The 13,243-nt window shown below is 39.2% G+C and overlaps 3 long non-coding RNA genes across 3 annotated transcripts; 1 reads left to right on the top strand and 2 right to left on the bottom strand.

The window, feature by feature from the left end:
* The first annotated feature begins 391 nt into the window (after positions 1-391).
* Positions 392-1,046, top strand: LOC127042699 (uncharacterized). Its single transcript, XR_007772015.1, has 3 exons — positions 392-508; positions 589-641; positions 916-1,046. It is a non-coding gene; the product is annotated as an uncharacterized LOC127042699 (long non-coding RNA).
* A 4,393-nt stretch (positions 1,047-5,439) lies between these two features.
* Positions 5,440-6,684, bottom strand: LOC127042700 (uncharacterized). The gene is made up of 2 exons (XR_007772016.1): positions 6,648-6,684; positions 5,440-5,608 (listed from the first exon to the last, which is right to left on the bottom strand). It is a non-coding gene; the product is annotated as an uncharacterized LOC127042700 (long non-coding RNA).
* A 4,654-nt stretch (positions 6,685-11,338) lies between these two features.
* Positions 11,339-11,948, bottom strand: LOC127042701 (uncharacterized). The gene is made up of 3 exons (XR_007772017.1): positions 11,882-11,948; positions 11,749-11,801; positions 11,339-11,474 (listed from the first exon to the last, which is right to left on the bottom strand). It is a non-coding gene; the product is annotated as an uncharacterized LOC127042701 (long non-coding RNA).
* Between the last annotated feature and the right edge of the window lie 1,295 nt (positions 11,949-13,243).

Below are 13,243 nucleotides of genomic sequence, written 5' to 3'. Positions count from 1 at the left end.
AGTTTTAAAAAAGTTTTTGGTTACAAGGGTGTAAATGGGTACATTACCATTTAAAAAAGGCTTTTTATTAACTGTTTAAACACATTTACTATAAAAAAATAACATTTTTTGCCATTAAAGCTAAAGCATGTTGGCAGTCTGGGGACCGACACCCGCCTTTTTTCCTAGAAAAGTGCCCTTTACGCACCCTGTTTTTTTAAAGAAACGCCTTTTTAAATATTAATTTTGGGGGGGGGTGGAAGGCAAAACCTTTTTTTAAAAAAAGGTTTAAACCTATAAATAGAGGAACAAAAAACTTAACAAGACTTTTAAAAAAATATTGCTAATACAAGGCTTTGACCGTTATGGGGAGCAACCACATGGTAAGAAACCTTACTATAATTTGCGTGGGTCGTCAAGGTATTATACTAGCGTTATGCTCACTTAAAAGGCAATATTTTTTCTTTTAAATAGGACGAGGCCTTTTTTCTTGACATTCCAGATGCCGCGCTACAAGCTTTAAACTTTGGTAAGCTAATTAATATGCTACACAAGAATAATTTATTTTTAAGATAAAAGGTTTTAAAAAAATTTATTTTTTTAATTTAGAACAAGATGGAAGTCAAAACCACCCAATAGTTTTCCTGAAATTACAGAAGAAGGTGTGAACTGTTTTTCAAATATGTGTTTTTTAAAATAAAAAATCTGTAGTTGGAAATAGTGTGCATTTTAGGGGCTTGAAAACCCTTAAAGCTTTTATTGTACAAAAGTTGCCGTTCTACCGCCCCTGCGTGGTGTAAACTATAATTTAAACGCGGTTTTTAGCCCGCTTATTGCAAAAACGTTTTTAAAATATATATTTTTGGGGAACAGCTTTGTTGTTGTTAGTTAAAAAAAAGCCGTGCTAAAAAACATTCTGTTTATGCGTATCGGCAGACTCATCAAGCGTTATTCCTCAAGAAGAAATGTTGAAGGTGAGCGCGCTTAAAGAGGCCAAGAAATTTCCCTTTGAGGCAGCTGCAGTTGGAAGCAAGGGTATTAAGCACAGCGATTTTGAACAGCCCTGCGCGTCCAAATCTATTATTGCACAAAACCAGCCGGCACTAAAAAAGGCCAAAAAGTCTACCTCTAAAACAGCATTCGTTTTCAGGGAGGGGGGGAAAGGGGCTCAGATCCCCCCAAGCTTTTGAACCACCCAAAGCTACCTCTACAACTTCCAGGAACCATGGTAAGCGAGGCAGAGGAGTTAAAGCCCCTAGTTTTCAACAGACCTTTGCCTCCCCGACAAAAAACAATTAGCTTTAAAAACAAACAACTCTGTGGAAGCAACCATGTTTACGCGTGGTTTGAGCAGGGTGAAGAAGTTAATCCCCCGGGTTTTGGAACCCGCAAAACCCTTGCCAGAAATAAGAGTGTTCCTGTGGGGCTGGCTGCATCTGTTGCTGCTTTTAACTAGCTGTTTAGTGTTTGTACATCTCTAAAGCGTTTAATAGATAAAAAAGTTTTCAAAGCTAATTCTTGAGGTATTTCAAAAACAAAATTTTCCAGAAGAAAGGGTGGTTTTTAGACCAAAAAATAGCAGATACACGGGCACTAATTAAAAAAGTGGAAAGTGCGATAAAGGGGGAAGGAAGAGGCTGACTGCACATGAAACCTAAAAATGAAAAGAGGGGTAGGGAAAAAAATGGAAAAAATCTAAAATAGTAAGAAGGCTTTTGGCCAAAAACATAAAAAAAACCAAAGCTATTTTAAAAAACAACCCCCCCAACCAAGAAAGGGAAATAGACCCTCCCACCCCTTCTTCTTCTTCTGAAGGTCCAGATTCCCCCGCTCCTGATACACTACCACAGGTGTATTTGGAGCGTGTAAGATACTGGATAAGACCCCGAAGGAAGTTTAAGGCTTATGACTATTTTGAAGAATTTCGTTTTGCTAATTTGGACAGAGTAACCAGGTTCACAGAAACCATGGTGGCCATCGACATCGCTTTTCAAAATTTGCTAGATGATATTAATAATCAGGTGGGCCCTGAAGATTTTGTACAGCCACGCTTAGATGTCCCGGGGATAAATCACCAGCTCTTTTCTTTACGGAGGCCTTGGGAAAATTTAAACGACGTAGATTTTTTAAATAACATCGTTAATGTGTTGCAAAGTAAGGCAGAGATTGTGTGGTCCGAAACTATACGCCTGGCTGTTACACTTATTAATAACAGGGTTGGTGGAGTTGGGTCTGTAAGACCTCTAAAAACTATTACGTGCAGTAAAATTTTTGAAAAAAAAGAAAACATTTAATTGATTTAAATAACCAGGGTGACAACCTGTCTTTTGCCGGTAGCGTGCTGGGTCTTCTATCAGATAAAAAAGTTACAGATGCCCAGCTGTTAGAGGGGGCCAAACACCTTCATCAGGAATTGGGGTTTTCGGACCAAAAAATGATTAGCTTGACAGACGAGAGCTCTTTTGAAGTGTGCTTGGGGGTAGCTATTACCGTTACGTATTATGAAAATGAAAATTGGTGTTTTTTTACAACGGGGGGTGTACAGCCTTCCCACGGCCTTTGAATTTAACGGGTGTTTTTTCACCGGTGCCCCATTTGCTATTGCGAAAATGATTACAACCCGTTGCTTAAGGCAAAAGTTTAAAGGTTAAAGTGTACCCTCCAAGAGGTTTGTATTTTCCCGTGTTACCATACAGGGTTGATGGTAAACTAATGTTTCCCCTCTGCGCCCTTTGTGCAGAAACAAAACAAAAGGACCCCTGCAGGCACAGTTAGGAGGAGAGGGCTCTAGCAGGGGCTTGGTGCCCTATAGAGTTGGTGGAGGCTTTAAACAAAGGGTACAGAATCGCTGAAAGTTATTAAGTCTGGCATTTTAGCCGCTCTTCGGATGCCCTGTTTTCGGACTACATTAAAACACACCTAAGACGAAAACAAGAGGCCTCGGGGTTCCCTCACTGGTGTACGGACAAGTTTAAAAAAGAACAGTACCTTAAAGAGTACCGTGAAAAAGAAGGTGTGTGTCTGCGTCTTAAAAAAATTAAGGTAAACCCCGCAAAAAGACAAATCTCAAAGCTGTTTTTAAATTCCCTGTGGGGAAGACTTGGTCAGCGAACAAATTTGACTAATACTAGTATAGTAACAGACACTGACGAGCTCTTCAAGTAAGTTTTTGTACCTTATTACGATGTGTCATCGTGCGAGTTTATCGATGATGACACAGCCGTAGTGTCTTGGAAGTACGCAAAAGAACCCTACACCCATTCCAGCAACACTAAATTGTTTATAGCGTGCTTTACCACCGCTTATGCTGGGCTAGAGGTCGACCGCTTGTTAGACCGTTTACAGCAGCGGAGTCTTTATCATGATACGGATTCTATAATTTTTGTAAGTAAAGAAGGGGAGTGGAATCCTCCCCAGGGGATTATTTACACATTGTGGAGTTTGTATCAGCGGGACCTAAAACATACGGGTACAAACTGTCCAGCGGTAAAACCTCTATGAAATTAAAAGGAATCACACTTAACTCAGGAAACACTGAAAAAATTAATTTTGAAAGCTTAAAAGAACTCGTCTGGGATTACCCCGCGGGATAGGACCCAAAAGAAATCGTAACACAGCAGCCAGGAATCGTAAGGGTAAAAAAACACTGGTTAATAGAAACAAGGACTCAAAAAAAACCCCAAGAAGTCATTCACGACAAAGGTTTTGGAGCATGAGCTTTCGTGGGTGAATACCCACTTCCTCAGATACATGCATCTGAGGAAGTGGGTGTTCAGACACGAAAGCTCATGCTCCAAAATGTCTGTTAGTTTATAAGGTGCCACAGGATTCTTTGCTGCTTTTACAGATTTACGACAAAAGAGCCCTCGAGGAGCCTTTTAAAACTTTGCCGTACGGGTATTAATAATTATGAAAAACCACGTTTGTTCATCCCTTTTACTTTTTGCTCTGTCGTCCCTCAAATTCTGGAGAATCTTATTTTATAAATCAGTTGGTAGAAAATGGTCAACAAACTGATTTCATGTATGCCTGAAAATATTGTGTGGTATTATAGCTGATGGTAACCGCTGTATGCAGAGTTGCTCCAAAAATTTTCATGTATTACATTTTTGAAGATTACCTAACACATTTAATGATGACCATTTATTTCGTAATAAAGTGAATGTTGTTGTTATTGATGATCTAGTGGAGTCTGCTTCTGAAAGCGCTGAAATTGAAAAAGCCTTTACAAAATACGTACACCACAAAAAAATAAGTATTCTGTTCATTGTGCAAAATATGTTTTGTCAGGGAAAAAAGCCGTACAATTAATTTATATACTAAATATATGGTTCTTTTTAAAAACCCCCGCGATAAACTACAATTTTTTTGGAGGCTTCTGATCACGGTACCAAAAAACCCTTCGCGTATCTGCTGGTGGATTTAAACGTTCAGCGTCCGAAAACCTCAGGTTAAAAACAGGTCTTTTCCCCACAGACCGGCCCTATGCATACTCCTTTAAAAAAAAACATAAAAAATAGTTACGGCTTCTGACGACCTAGCAGCGGCCATCTCAGAAATAGAGCTTAACACTTTAAAAGGAAACGTTCCTCTAAAACCTCGACAAATAAGCATCCTTAAAAAAAAACCCGAAAAATTATTAAAAAGCTAAACGACAAAAAGCTATCCCTAAAAAGAAAAAAAGCTTATTGTAAAACAAACCGGTGACTTTAATGGTCGTTTGTTAAGCTTTGCACTCCCCCTGCTGTCAAGCCTTTTAATTAACAGGTAACGGAACACACTGAAAAAACTGTACCTCGTCGGACTTCTAGCGGTGAAGAATATACGTGAACCACAACCACTCGCCAATTGGATTCAGAAATGAAAGACATTCTTCAAAGAACCGGTTTATCCGACTACGAAAAGGCTAAACTCTACGAGGGGGTCCTGCAAAGATACCTGGTATTGGCCAAGCGTGGTGAAATGGAAAAGACTAAAATAAACCTCTTTTTTTCCCCGAGCAAGAGCAAGAGCAAGAGGAGATTCAACCTCCTAAAGTTCAGGGAGGTATATCGGACTTTGTTATTCTGGAGGTATTGGAGAGGTAAACCCTCGTTATAAAAAAATGCTGAAATATTGTTAAATAAGCTTAAACAGCGTAAAGATGTTTCTTCTTGGGCTGATAACTGCCGCTTGTGTACCGGGGAAAAGCGATTGAGGGGTCTCACATGCTTGATATAGTCAGGGGGTAACCGGCTCTTATTCTTTCGCTAACAAGAGGACTCCTAAACGGTGGCATGTTTTTATGAAAGCCTTGGCAGAGCTAAACGTGCCTAAGACCGTCGTAGGGCATGTTACCAATAAACAATTTTTAGAGCGCCAAAAAATAGGGCTAAAGCCTGTCAAGGCCACAAGTAGAACCATCCCTTTTAAAAACGTCCCTGTTAAAAAACGAAAAATCGACTGGTTAAAAAGGTAAAATAAAAGACGTAAACAAAATTTTATTGGTGCACCTCTTTAAACACACGAGAAGACAAACACGTTTGAACATGTTGAAATATGTTTAAAACAGGTCTGGGCATGCCGGTCTTCTTCCTTTTACAAATTGCACCACCAAGCGGTCATTTTCTGGTAAATCATCTGTGTACAACTTTAAAATACAATCAAAAGATAAACCCTTATTACGTTGTTTAAGATAAAAATCCAATGATAACCGCAGGTTACTGCTAGGAGGTCCTGAAGTTGTCTCTGATGAAACACAACTTTATCACAGTTACGGTTTAAAAAATTCATAATAGACTTAGGGAAAAAGTTACTGTCTTCGGAAAAACCGCAGGAGTCAAAAACTCGCCGGGCCCCCGTTTTGGAAAATAAAGGGCCAACAAATGTTCCCCGGGTAACTTATGGGGGTGGATGTTAACAATATGCCCCAAAGGTCTTCCGGACTCAAAACCTTTCGAAAGCAATCGCTAGAAAAAGCATCTAAAAAAGAAGGGTCCTTTGATAAAATATCACGTAGCTGCACGGTGTGCATGATTACATATAGTTAAACAGAACGTTTCTTCTATGATTTACTTCGAGCACGTTATCAAAAACCCCATACCCTATCATGTTAACCGTAGACGGCAAAGCCGTTGCAAACCGAATTTCCGCTCTCAGGTTTCCAGTTTTAATTAAAGAATAATGATCGGCGGACTCCTGATATGGGGTCAAATCAAAGGCGAACAGCGTATAGCCCTGGGCAAATTCATCGCCGGTTCCATTTTCAAAATCGGGTTGTAGGGGATTTGCTGGCACCTGTTCGCCATCCACATACAAGGCCACAAAATTAAGGTTATAATGTTTAAAGTTAAAAGGATTTTTAACGTAGCTGCCGCTGAAGGCGTCGTTATCTATAAAACCTACTACTAGCTGCTTGAGTAGCTGTCCTAAAAAAAGGTTTTCCTGGTAACTGACATGGCTGCCGGCCGGTATGCTAAACACCTTTATGCTTACCCGGTCTACGGGATACTTAGCGTTGACAATCATTAAAGCTTCGCCGTGCCCCAAACGAACCTCCAGGGTTACTTTTGCACGATTTAAAAGCAAAGAAACCGAAATAATGTGTACTTCATAATTCTGGTTTTCAATCCCGCTCATAAGGCAAAAAACATCTTTGCAACTTGTTAGTTTAATTTTTAAAACTACACCGTTTAGCAGTAGATTTTCTTTAAAAAAACAAATTGCGTAGCGAGGCTGTCGTGGCTTTTCGTTTAAAATTAGCTCCATTAAGGCTCTCTAAGGGTAACAATTGTTGCTCTAGCTATTAATACGATCGCCTAAAGTAACATCCACCTGGTTAAAAAGAGTGGCGATGGGGTAGGTTATTCGGGGCACCCGGGCATCATCATCAATGTCCGACCAGTCATCTTTTATCACCTTGCAGCACAGGTACAGTAGAGTGTTGTTAAGGTCTAAGTAATGATCCCCAAGCCCCGTAATAAAAAATTCAAGAGGTGCATTTACCCTAAAAGCGGTCAAAAAAGGTACCTCTACATAAAAGTTATTTTAAATACTGGTTTTTGTAGGGGCTATTTGAAATAAATCCAGTTCCGATTTTGGTGCATTCGTCAGACCCACAATGAATAAAAGCCATTTTAAAATATATCCCTTTTATCGCGGGAACGAAACGCTTCCTCTTCTTAGGAGGCCTTTTAGGTATATGGCGAAGACGTCTTCCGACAGCTTTTTTTAAATGGTCTATATGGTACCTTAAATGGCTGGCGCATCGCTGCTCTTTTTCTTCTCATTACCACTAAACCGGAACCTTCCTGCGCTCCTGTTTTGTTTTTAACTGCGCTAGACACGTGGTTTACGACATTTTTGGTTATATTTTTGCGGCTGTTTTATGTTCGGTTTAATAATGTAAAAAAACCTCTTTTTAAAGGGGACACGACTTTTCTAAAAAGTGCGAAATATGCCTTCTAAACCTATCCCGTACAAAACGAGTAATCCTTGATATCCTGCTAAGGCATAGCCAGCCTGGGCCTTGTAGTCGTTTCTATACAAAAAGGGGTCTCCATAGTTTTTCTTAGTCACAATTCTCCAGCTTCTTGGGGGCGCAAATATAGTTTAACAATTATCTTTCCAAAACTAAATGAAGCGCGCTTATTTTGATCCGTCTTTATTTCAATAGTAATGGTTCTTATGTGCTGCTTACTTAAGGGAACGTAACGCGGTTTGTCATACATTATTGTAAGAAATTCGTTGTTGCTACCGCGGATGGGAACGCAGCGCAACAGCGGTACATAGTAGTCCCCCACTAACTGATGTTCCACTATATCCGTGTACACATATAAAGAGTTAACCACCCCGTAATGTCTGCGGGGTACAATCCTACACGGATGATTTGAAAGCATTCCCAATATTGTTGCCAATTTACCCACTGTGGAAAAAAACTACTTTCCATCGTTTGGTTTTAACTGAACGCTTCTAGTCACTGGGTTGTAAATAACGTAGGTATTTGGTTTTTCGGCATCTTTGTCTATATTCGTGATGATTTCTATTAAATGGTGAATGATTGAATAATAGCCGGAATCCATGTTGTGGGTTGGAATTTTTTTCCGAGGCTAAAGTAAATGCTGTTTCGTAAAGAAGCGTGTTCCGAAAGTGACAATAATAAATTTCCGATAAAGCGACATCCCACCGCCTTATTAAATTTAAAGGCTTGGCTAGTTTTATTGTAAAATTGGAACTAGTATTTTGAGGAAAAAGCCCCGCTCAGGCGTTGCTTGGTAACGTCATGTAAAAACTTTTTTCAGTCATTTTTTTATTAAAGGTAGTGCACTTGAGACGCTTTAAGCCAACTATTAAATTTCTTAGGCCAGCCTTTCCATTTTACAAAAAAAATTTGTTTATTCCCTGACCTTTTTCTGCTAAAAAATTTTCTACCCTGTAAACGCAGTCCTCGTTAGGGTTTACTTTTTGTAAGTCTTCAGGATAAGAAGACCGCACGACTTCCTCCCCTTCATAATCTTGTAATGCATACACCTGTCTTTGTCCTCTTAATAAAACCCCTGAAACGATAAATATTTCATCGGTAATGGTTTGCTGATTCCCCTTTTCAATAATGCACTTTGTTTTAGATACTATTTCTTGATCCCCTTTTTTAGAAATCACACGTTGAGTCTTTATTTTAAAATTACCCCCGTAGACGGTTTTCCACAGGCTTAGCGCTTTAGCTTGTGTCAGGTCAATTGGGCGTCCTCTGTGTAGTTCTGTGTTAATTTCTGTTGTAACCGCCTATGAAGACCCGGCATGTCCAGACCTGTTTTAAGCATCTTTCAACATGTTCAAACGTGTTTATCTTGCGTGTGTTTAAAGAGGTGCACCAATAAAATTTTATTTACGTCTTTTATTTTACATTGTTAACCAGTCGATTTTTCGTTTTTTAACAGGGACGCTTTTAAAAGGGGTGGTTCTACTTGTGGCCTTGACAGGCTTTAGCCCTACTTTTAGACGCTCTAAAAATTGTTCATTGGTAACATGCCCTACGATTGTCGTAGGCACGTTTAGCTCTGCCAAGGCTTTCATAGAAACATGCCACCCTTTAGGAGTCCTCTTGTTAGCGAAAGATTTGTGTGATTCTTTTTAATTTCATAGAGGTTTTACCGCTGGACAGTTTGTCCCCGTATGTTTTAGGTCCCGCGGACACAAACTCCACAATGTGATCATCTGGTGGTATTTCGCTAGTTAAATCTCCTAAATAATCCAATGGGGTGGATTCCACTCCCCTTTTTACTGAACCCTTTGTTTAAAGCCTCCACCAACTCTATAGGGCACCAAGCCCCTGTTAAAGCCCTCTCCTCCTGATTGTGCCTGCAGGGGTCCTTTTGTTTTGTTTCTGCACAAAGGGCGCACAGGGGAAACATTAGTTTACCATCAACCCTGTATTGTAACAAGGGAAAATACAAACCTCTTGGAGGGTACACTCTAACCTTGGCAACGCCAAATACTGGCAGATATCCCCAAAACCCTCATACACAATAACGGGATATCCTACAGGATATTGATTAGTTTTGTTAACAAAAGGGTAGAGGTTGGTAAAATCGTAGTAATGAACCGGCTCCCCGGGCTGTGGTTTTTAATAATGGTAAATGGCGTTTGTTCTAGCACCGTAAAGGGCGTCTCTAGGAACCAAAGGTTGTGGCAGCTTTTTTTCTCGTAAAAAATTTTCCACCTGGTTATCGTTTGCTAGCATAGTCCTTACCTAAAACCCCTGGCTTTTTGAAAATTCAGCCTTAATGATGGTTCTGTTGTATAGCTGTCCGTGGGTTGCCTTAAGCAACGCGTTGTAATCATTTTCGCAATAGCAAATGGGGCACCGGTGAAAAAACACCCGTTAAATTCAAAGGCCGTGGGAAGGCTGTACACCCCCCGTTGTAAAAAAACACCAATTTTCATTTTCATAATACGTAACGGTAATAGCTACCCCCAAGCACACTTCGAAAGAGCTCTCGTCTGTCAAGCTAATCATTTTTTGGTCCGAAAACCCCAATTCCTGATGAAGGTGTTTAGCCCCCTCTAACAGCTGGGCATCTGTAACTTTTTTATCTGATAGAAGGCCCAGCACGCTACCGGCAAAAGACAGGTTGTCACCCTGGTTATTTAAATCAATTAAATGTTTTCTTTTTTTTCAAAAATTTTACTGCACGTAATAGTTTTTAGAGGTCTTACAGACCCAACTCCACCAACCCTGTTATTAATAAGTGTAACAGCCAGGCGTATAGTTTCGGACCACACAATCTCTGCGTTACTTTGCAACACATTAACGATGTTATTTAAAAAAATCTACGTCGTTTAAATTTTCCCAAGGCCTCCGTAAAGAAAAGAGCTGGTGATTTATCCCCGGGACATCTAAGCGTAGCTGTACAAAATCTTCAGGTCCCACCTGATTATTAATATCATCTAGCAAATTTTGAAAAGCGATGTCGATGGCCACCATGGTTTCTGTGAACCCGGTTACTCTGTCCAAATTAGCAAAACGAAATTCTTCAAAATAGTCATAAGCCTTAAACTTCCTTCGGGGTCTTATCCAGTATCTTACACGCTCCAAATACACCTGTGGTGGTGTATCAGGAGCGGGGGAATCTGGACCTTCAGAAGAAGAAGAAGGGGTGGGAGGGTCTATTTCCCTTTCTTGGTTGGGGGGGTTGTTTTTTAAAATAGCTTTGGTTTTTTTTATGTTTTTGGCCAAAAGCCTTCTTACTATTTTAGATTTTTTCCATTTTTTTCCCTACCCCTTTTTTCCTTTTTTAGGTTTCATGTGCAGTCAGCCTCTTCCTTCCCCCTTTATCGCACTTTCCACTTTTTTAATTAGTGCCCGTGTATCTGCTATTTTTTGGTCTAAAAACCACCCTTTCTTCTGGAAAATTTTGTTTTTGAAATACCTCAAGAATTAGCTTTGAAAACTTTTTTATCTATTAAACGCTTTAGAGATGTACAAACACTAAACAGCTAGTTAAAAGCAGCAACAGATGCAGCCAGCCCCACAGGAACATTCTTATTTCTGGCAAGGGTTTTGCGGGTTCCAAAACCCGGGGGATTAACTTCTTCACCCTGCTCAAACCACGCGTAAACATGGTTGCTTCCACAGAGTTGTTTGTTTTTAAAGCTAATTGTTTTGGGTCGGGGAGGCAAAGGTCTGTTGAAAACTAGGGGCTTTAACTCCTCTGCCTCGCTTACCATGGTTCCTGGAAGTTGTAGAGGTAGCTTTGGGTGGTTCAAAAGCTTGGGGGGGGTCTGAGCCCCTTTCCCCCCCTCCCTGAAAACGAATGCTGTTTTAGAGGTAGACTTTTTGGCCTTTTTTAGTGCCGGCTGGTTTTGTGCAATAATAGATTTGGACGCGCAGGGCTGTTCAAAATCGCTGTGCTTAATACCCTTGCTTCCAACTGCAGCTGCCTCAAAGGGAAATTTCTTGGCCTCTTTAAGCGCGCTCACCTTCAACATTTCTTCTTGAGGAATAACGCTTGATGAGTCTGCCGATACACATAAACAGAATGTTTTTAGCACGGCTTTTTTTTAACTAACAACAACAAAGCTGTTCCCCAAAAATATATATTTTAAAAACGTTTTTGCAATAAGCGGGCTAAAAACCGCGTTTAAATTATAGTTTACACCACGCAGGGGCGGTAGAACGGCAACTTTTGTACAATAAAAGCTTTAAGGGTTTTCAAGCCCCTAAAATGCACACTATTTCCAAATACAGATTTTTTTATTTTAAAAAACACATATTTGAAAAACAGTTCACACCTTCTTCTGTAATTTCAGGAAAACTATTGGGTGGTTTTGACTTCCATCTTGTTCTAAATTAAAAAAATAAATTTTTTTAAAACCTTTTATCTTAAAAATAGATTATTCTTGTGTGGCATATTAATTAGCTTACCAAAGTTTAAAGCTTGTAGCGCGGCATCTGGAATGTCAAGAAAAAAGGCCTCGTCCTATTTAAAAGAAAAAATATTGCCTTTTAAATGAGCATAACGCTAGTATAATACCTTGACGACCCACGCAAATTATAGTAAGGTTTCTTACCATGTGGTTGCTCCCCATAACGGTCAAAGTCTTGTATTAGCAATATTTCTTTAACAGTCTTGTTAAGTTTTTTGTTCCTCTATTTATAGGTTTAAACCTTTTTTTAAAAAAAGGTTTTGCCCTCCACCCCCCCCCCCAAATTAATATTTAAAAAGGCGTTTCTTTAAAAAAACAGGGTGCGTAAAGGGCACTTTTCTAGGAAAAAAGGCGGGTGTCGGTCCCCAGACTGCCAACATGCTTTAGCTTTAATGGCTAAAAATGTTATTTTTTTATAGTAAATGTGTTTAAACAGTTAATAAAAAGCTGCAACGTGTATTTCTTTAATTTGTTTTATGGCCTTAGTTTTTAAAACAAAACTGCTAATTTAAAAATAAACCACGTTAAACTTTTACACAACTTATTTTACATTGTTAGTAAGTTAAAAAAATTATATATTTCTTTAAAACATATTTTAAAACGGTATTTAGGTTTTGTTACAGGGTTAAAAAAAAAGCCGAAGGCTCTGGCTGTTTAGCTAAGAGCGGAGGGGGAGTTGTCTTAGTTGGTTTTTTAAAAAACACGGGAAGGTTTTTGGCTACACACTTTAGCTTTTAAACTTTAATGGTTAAAAAGCTTAGTTTTTATAGTAAATTAGTATGCTTCTTAATACCTGTTTTGGGGGTTCTTTTGCTTTAAAAGAAGACCTTGTTATGTTTTGTTCTTTTTTTTTAAATTTACTGACTTACAGAGGCTGTTTTTGCTAAGAGCTGCTGCAAGAGCCTGCTGTTTTTACTATAAAATGTCCCGGGTTAGCCTAAAATTAAAAAAAACAAACCTTTTTTATTACAGCGCATTAGTTTTAGCGCACTAAAATGTTTTTGCACAGTTACATGTTATTAAAACACCTATGCCTAAATAAAGGCTATGGGTCTTCAGGTTTCCTTTTCAGCCTTATTTGTTAAAAAGTGGGGAAAAAAGCAATCTTCTCTCTAACCCGCCGGTATCCTAAATATGGGGACTATAAACCGCCTGTTACTAAAAAAAAATCTAGGTTGCTTCTGCATAATTTTTTATTACAACACATACAAAAGGGTTGTGGCTTAGGTTTGTCTTTCGAGTCATTATGCCTTTGCAAAACTTAATGTAATTGTAACTTATGTTTGTTAAAAAGTTTGGGAAAGAAGCAGCCTTCTTATCTCTGACCCAGTGCTCACAGAGGCTTCTTTACTAACAGGTG

The sequence above is a fragment of the Gopherus flavomarginatus genome, unplaced genomic scaffold, assembly GCF_025201925.1.
Source record: "Gopherus flavomarginatus isolate rGopFla2 unplaced genomic scaffold, rGopFla2.mat.asm mat_scaffold_975_arrow_ctg1, whole genome shotgun sequence".
Taxonomy (NCBI): Eukaryota; Metazoa; Chordata; order Testudines; family Testudinidae; genus Gopherus; species Gopherus flavomarginatus.
Note: the sequence above shows the minus strand (reverse complement) of the source record. Positions and strands in the feature narration are given on the sequence as shown.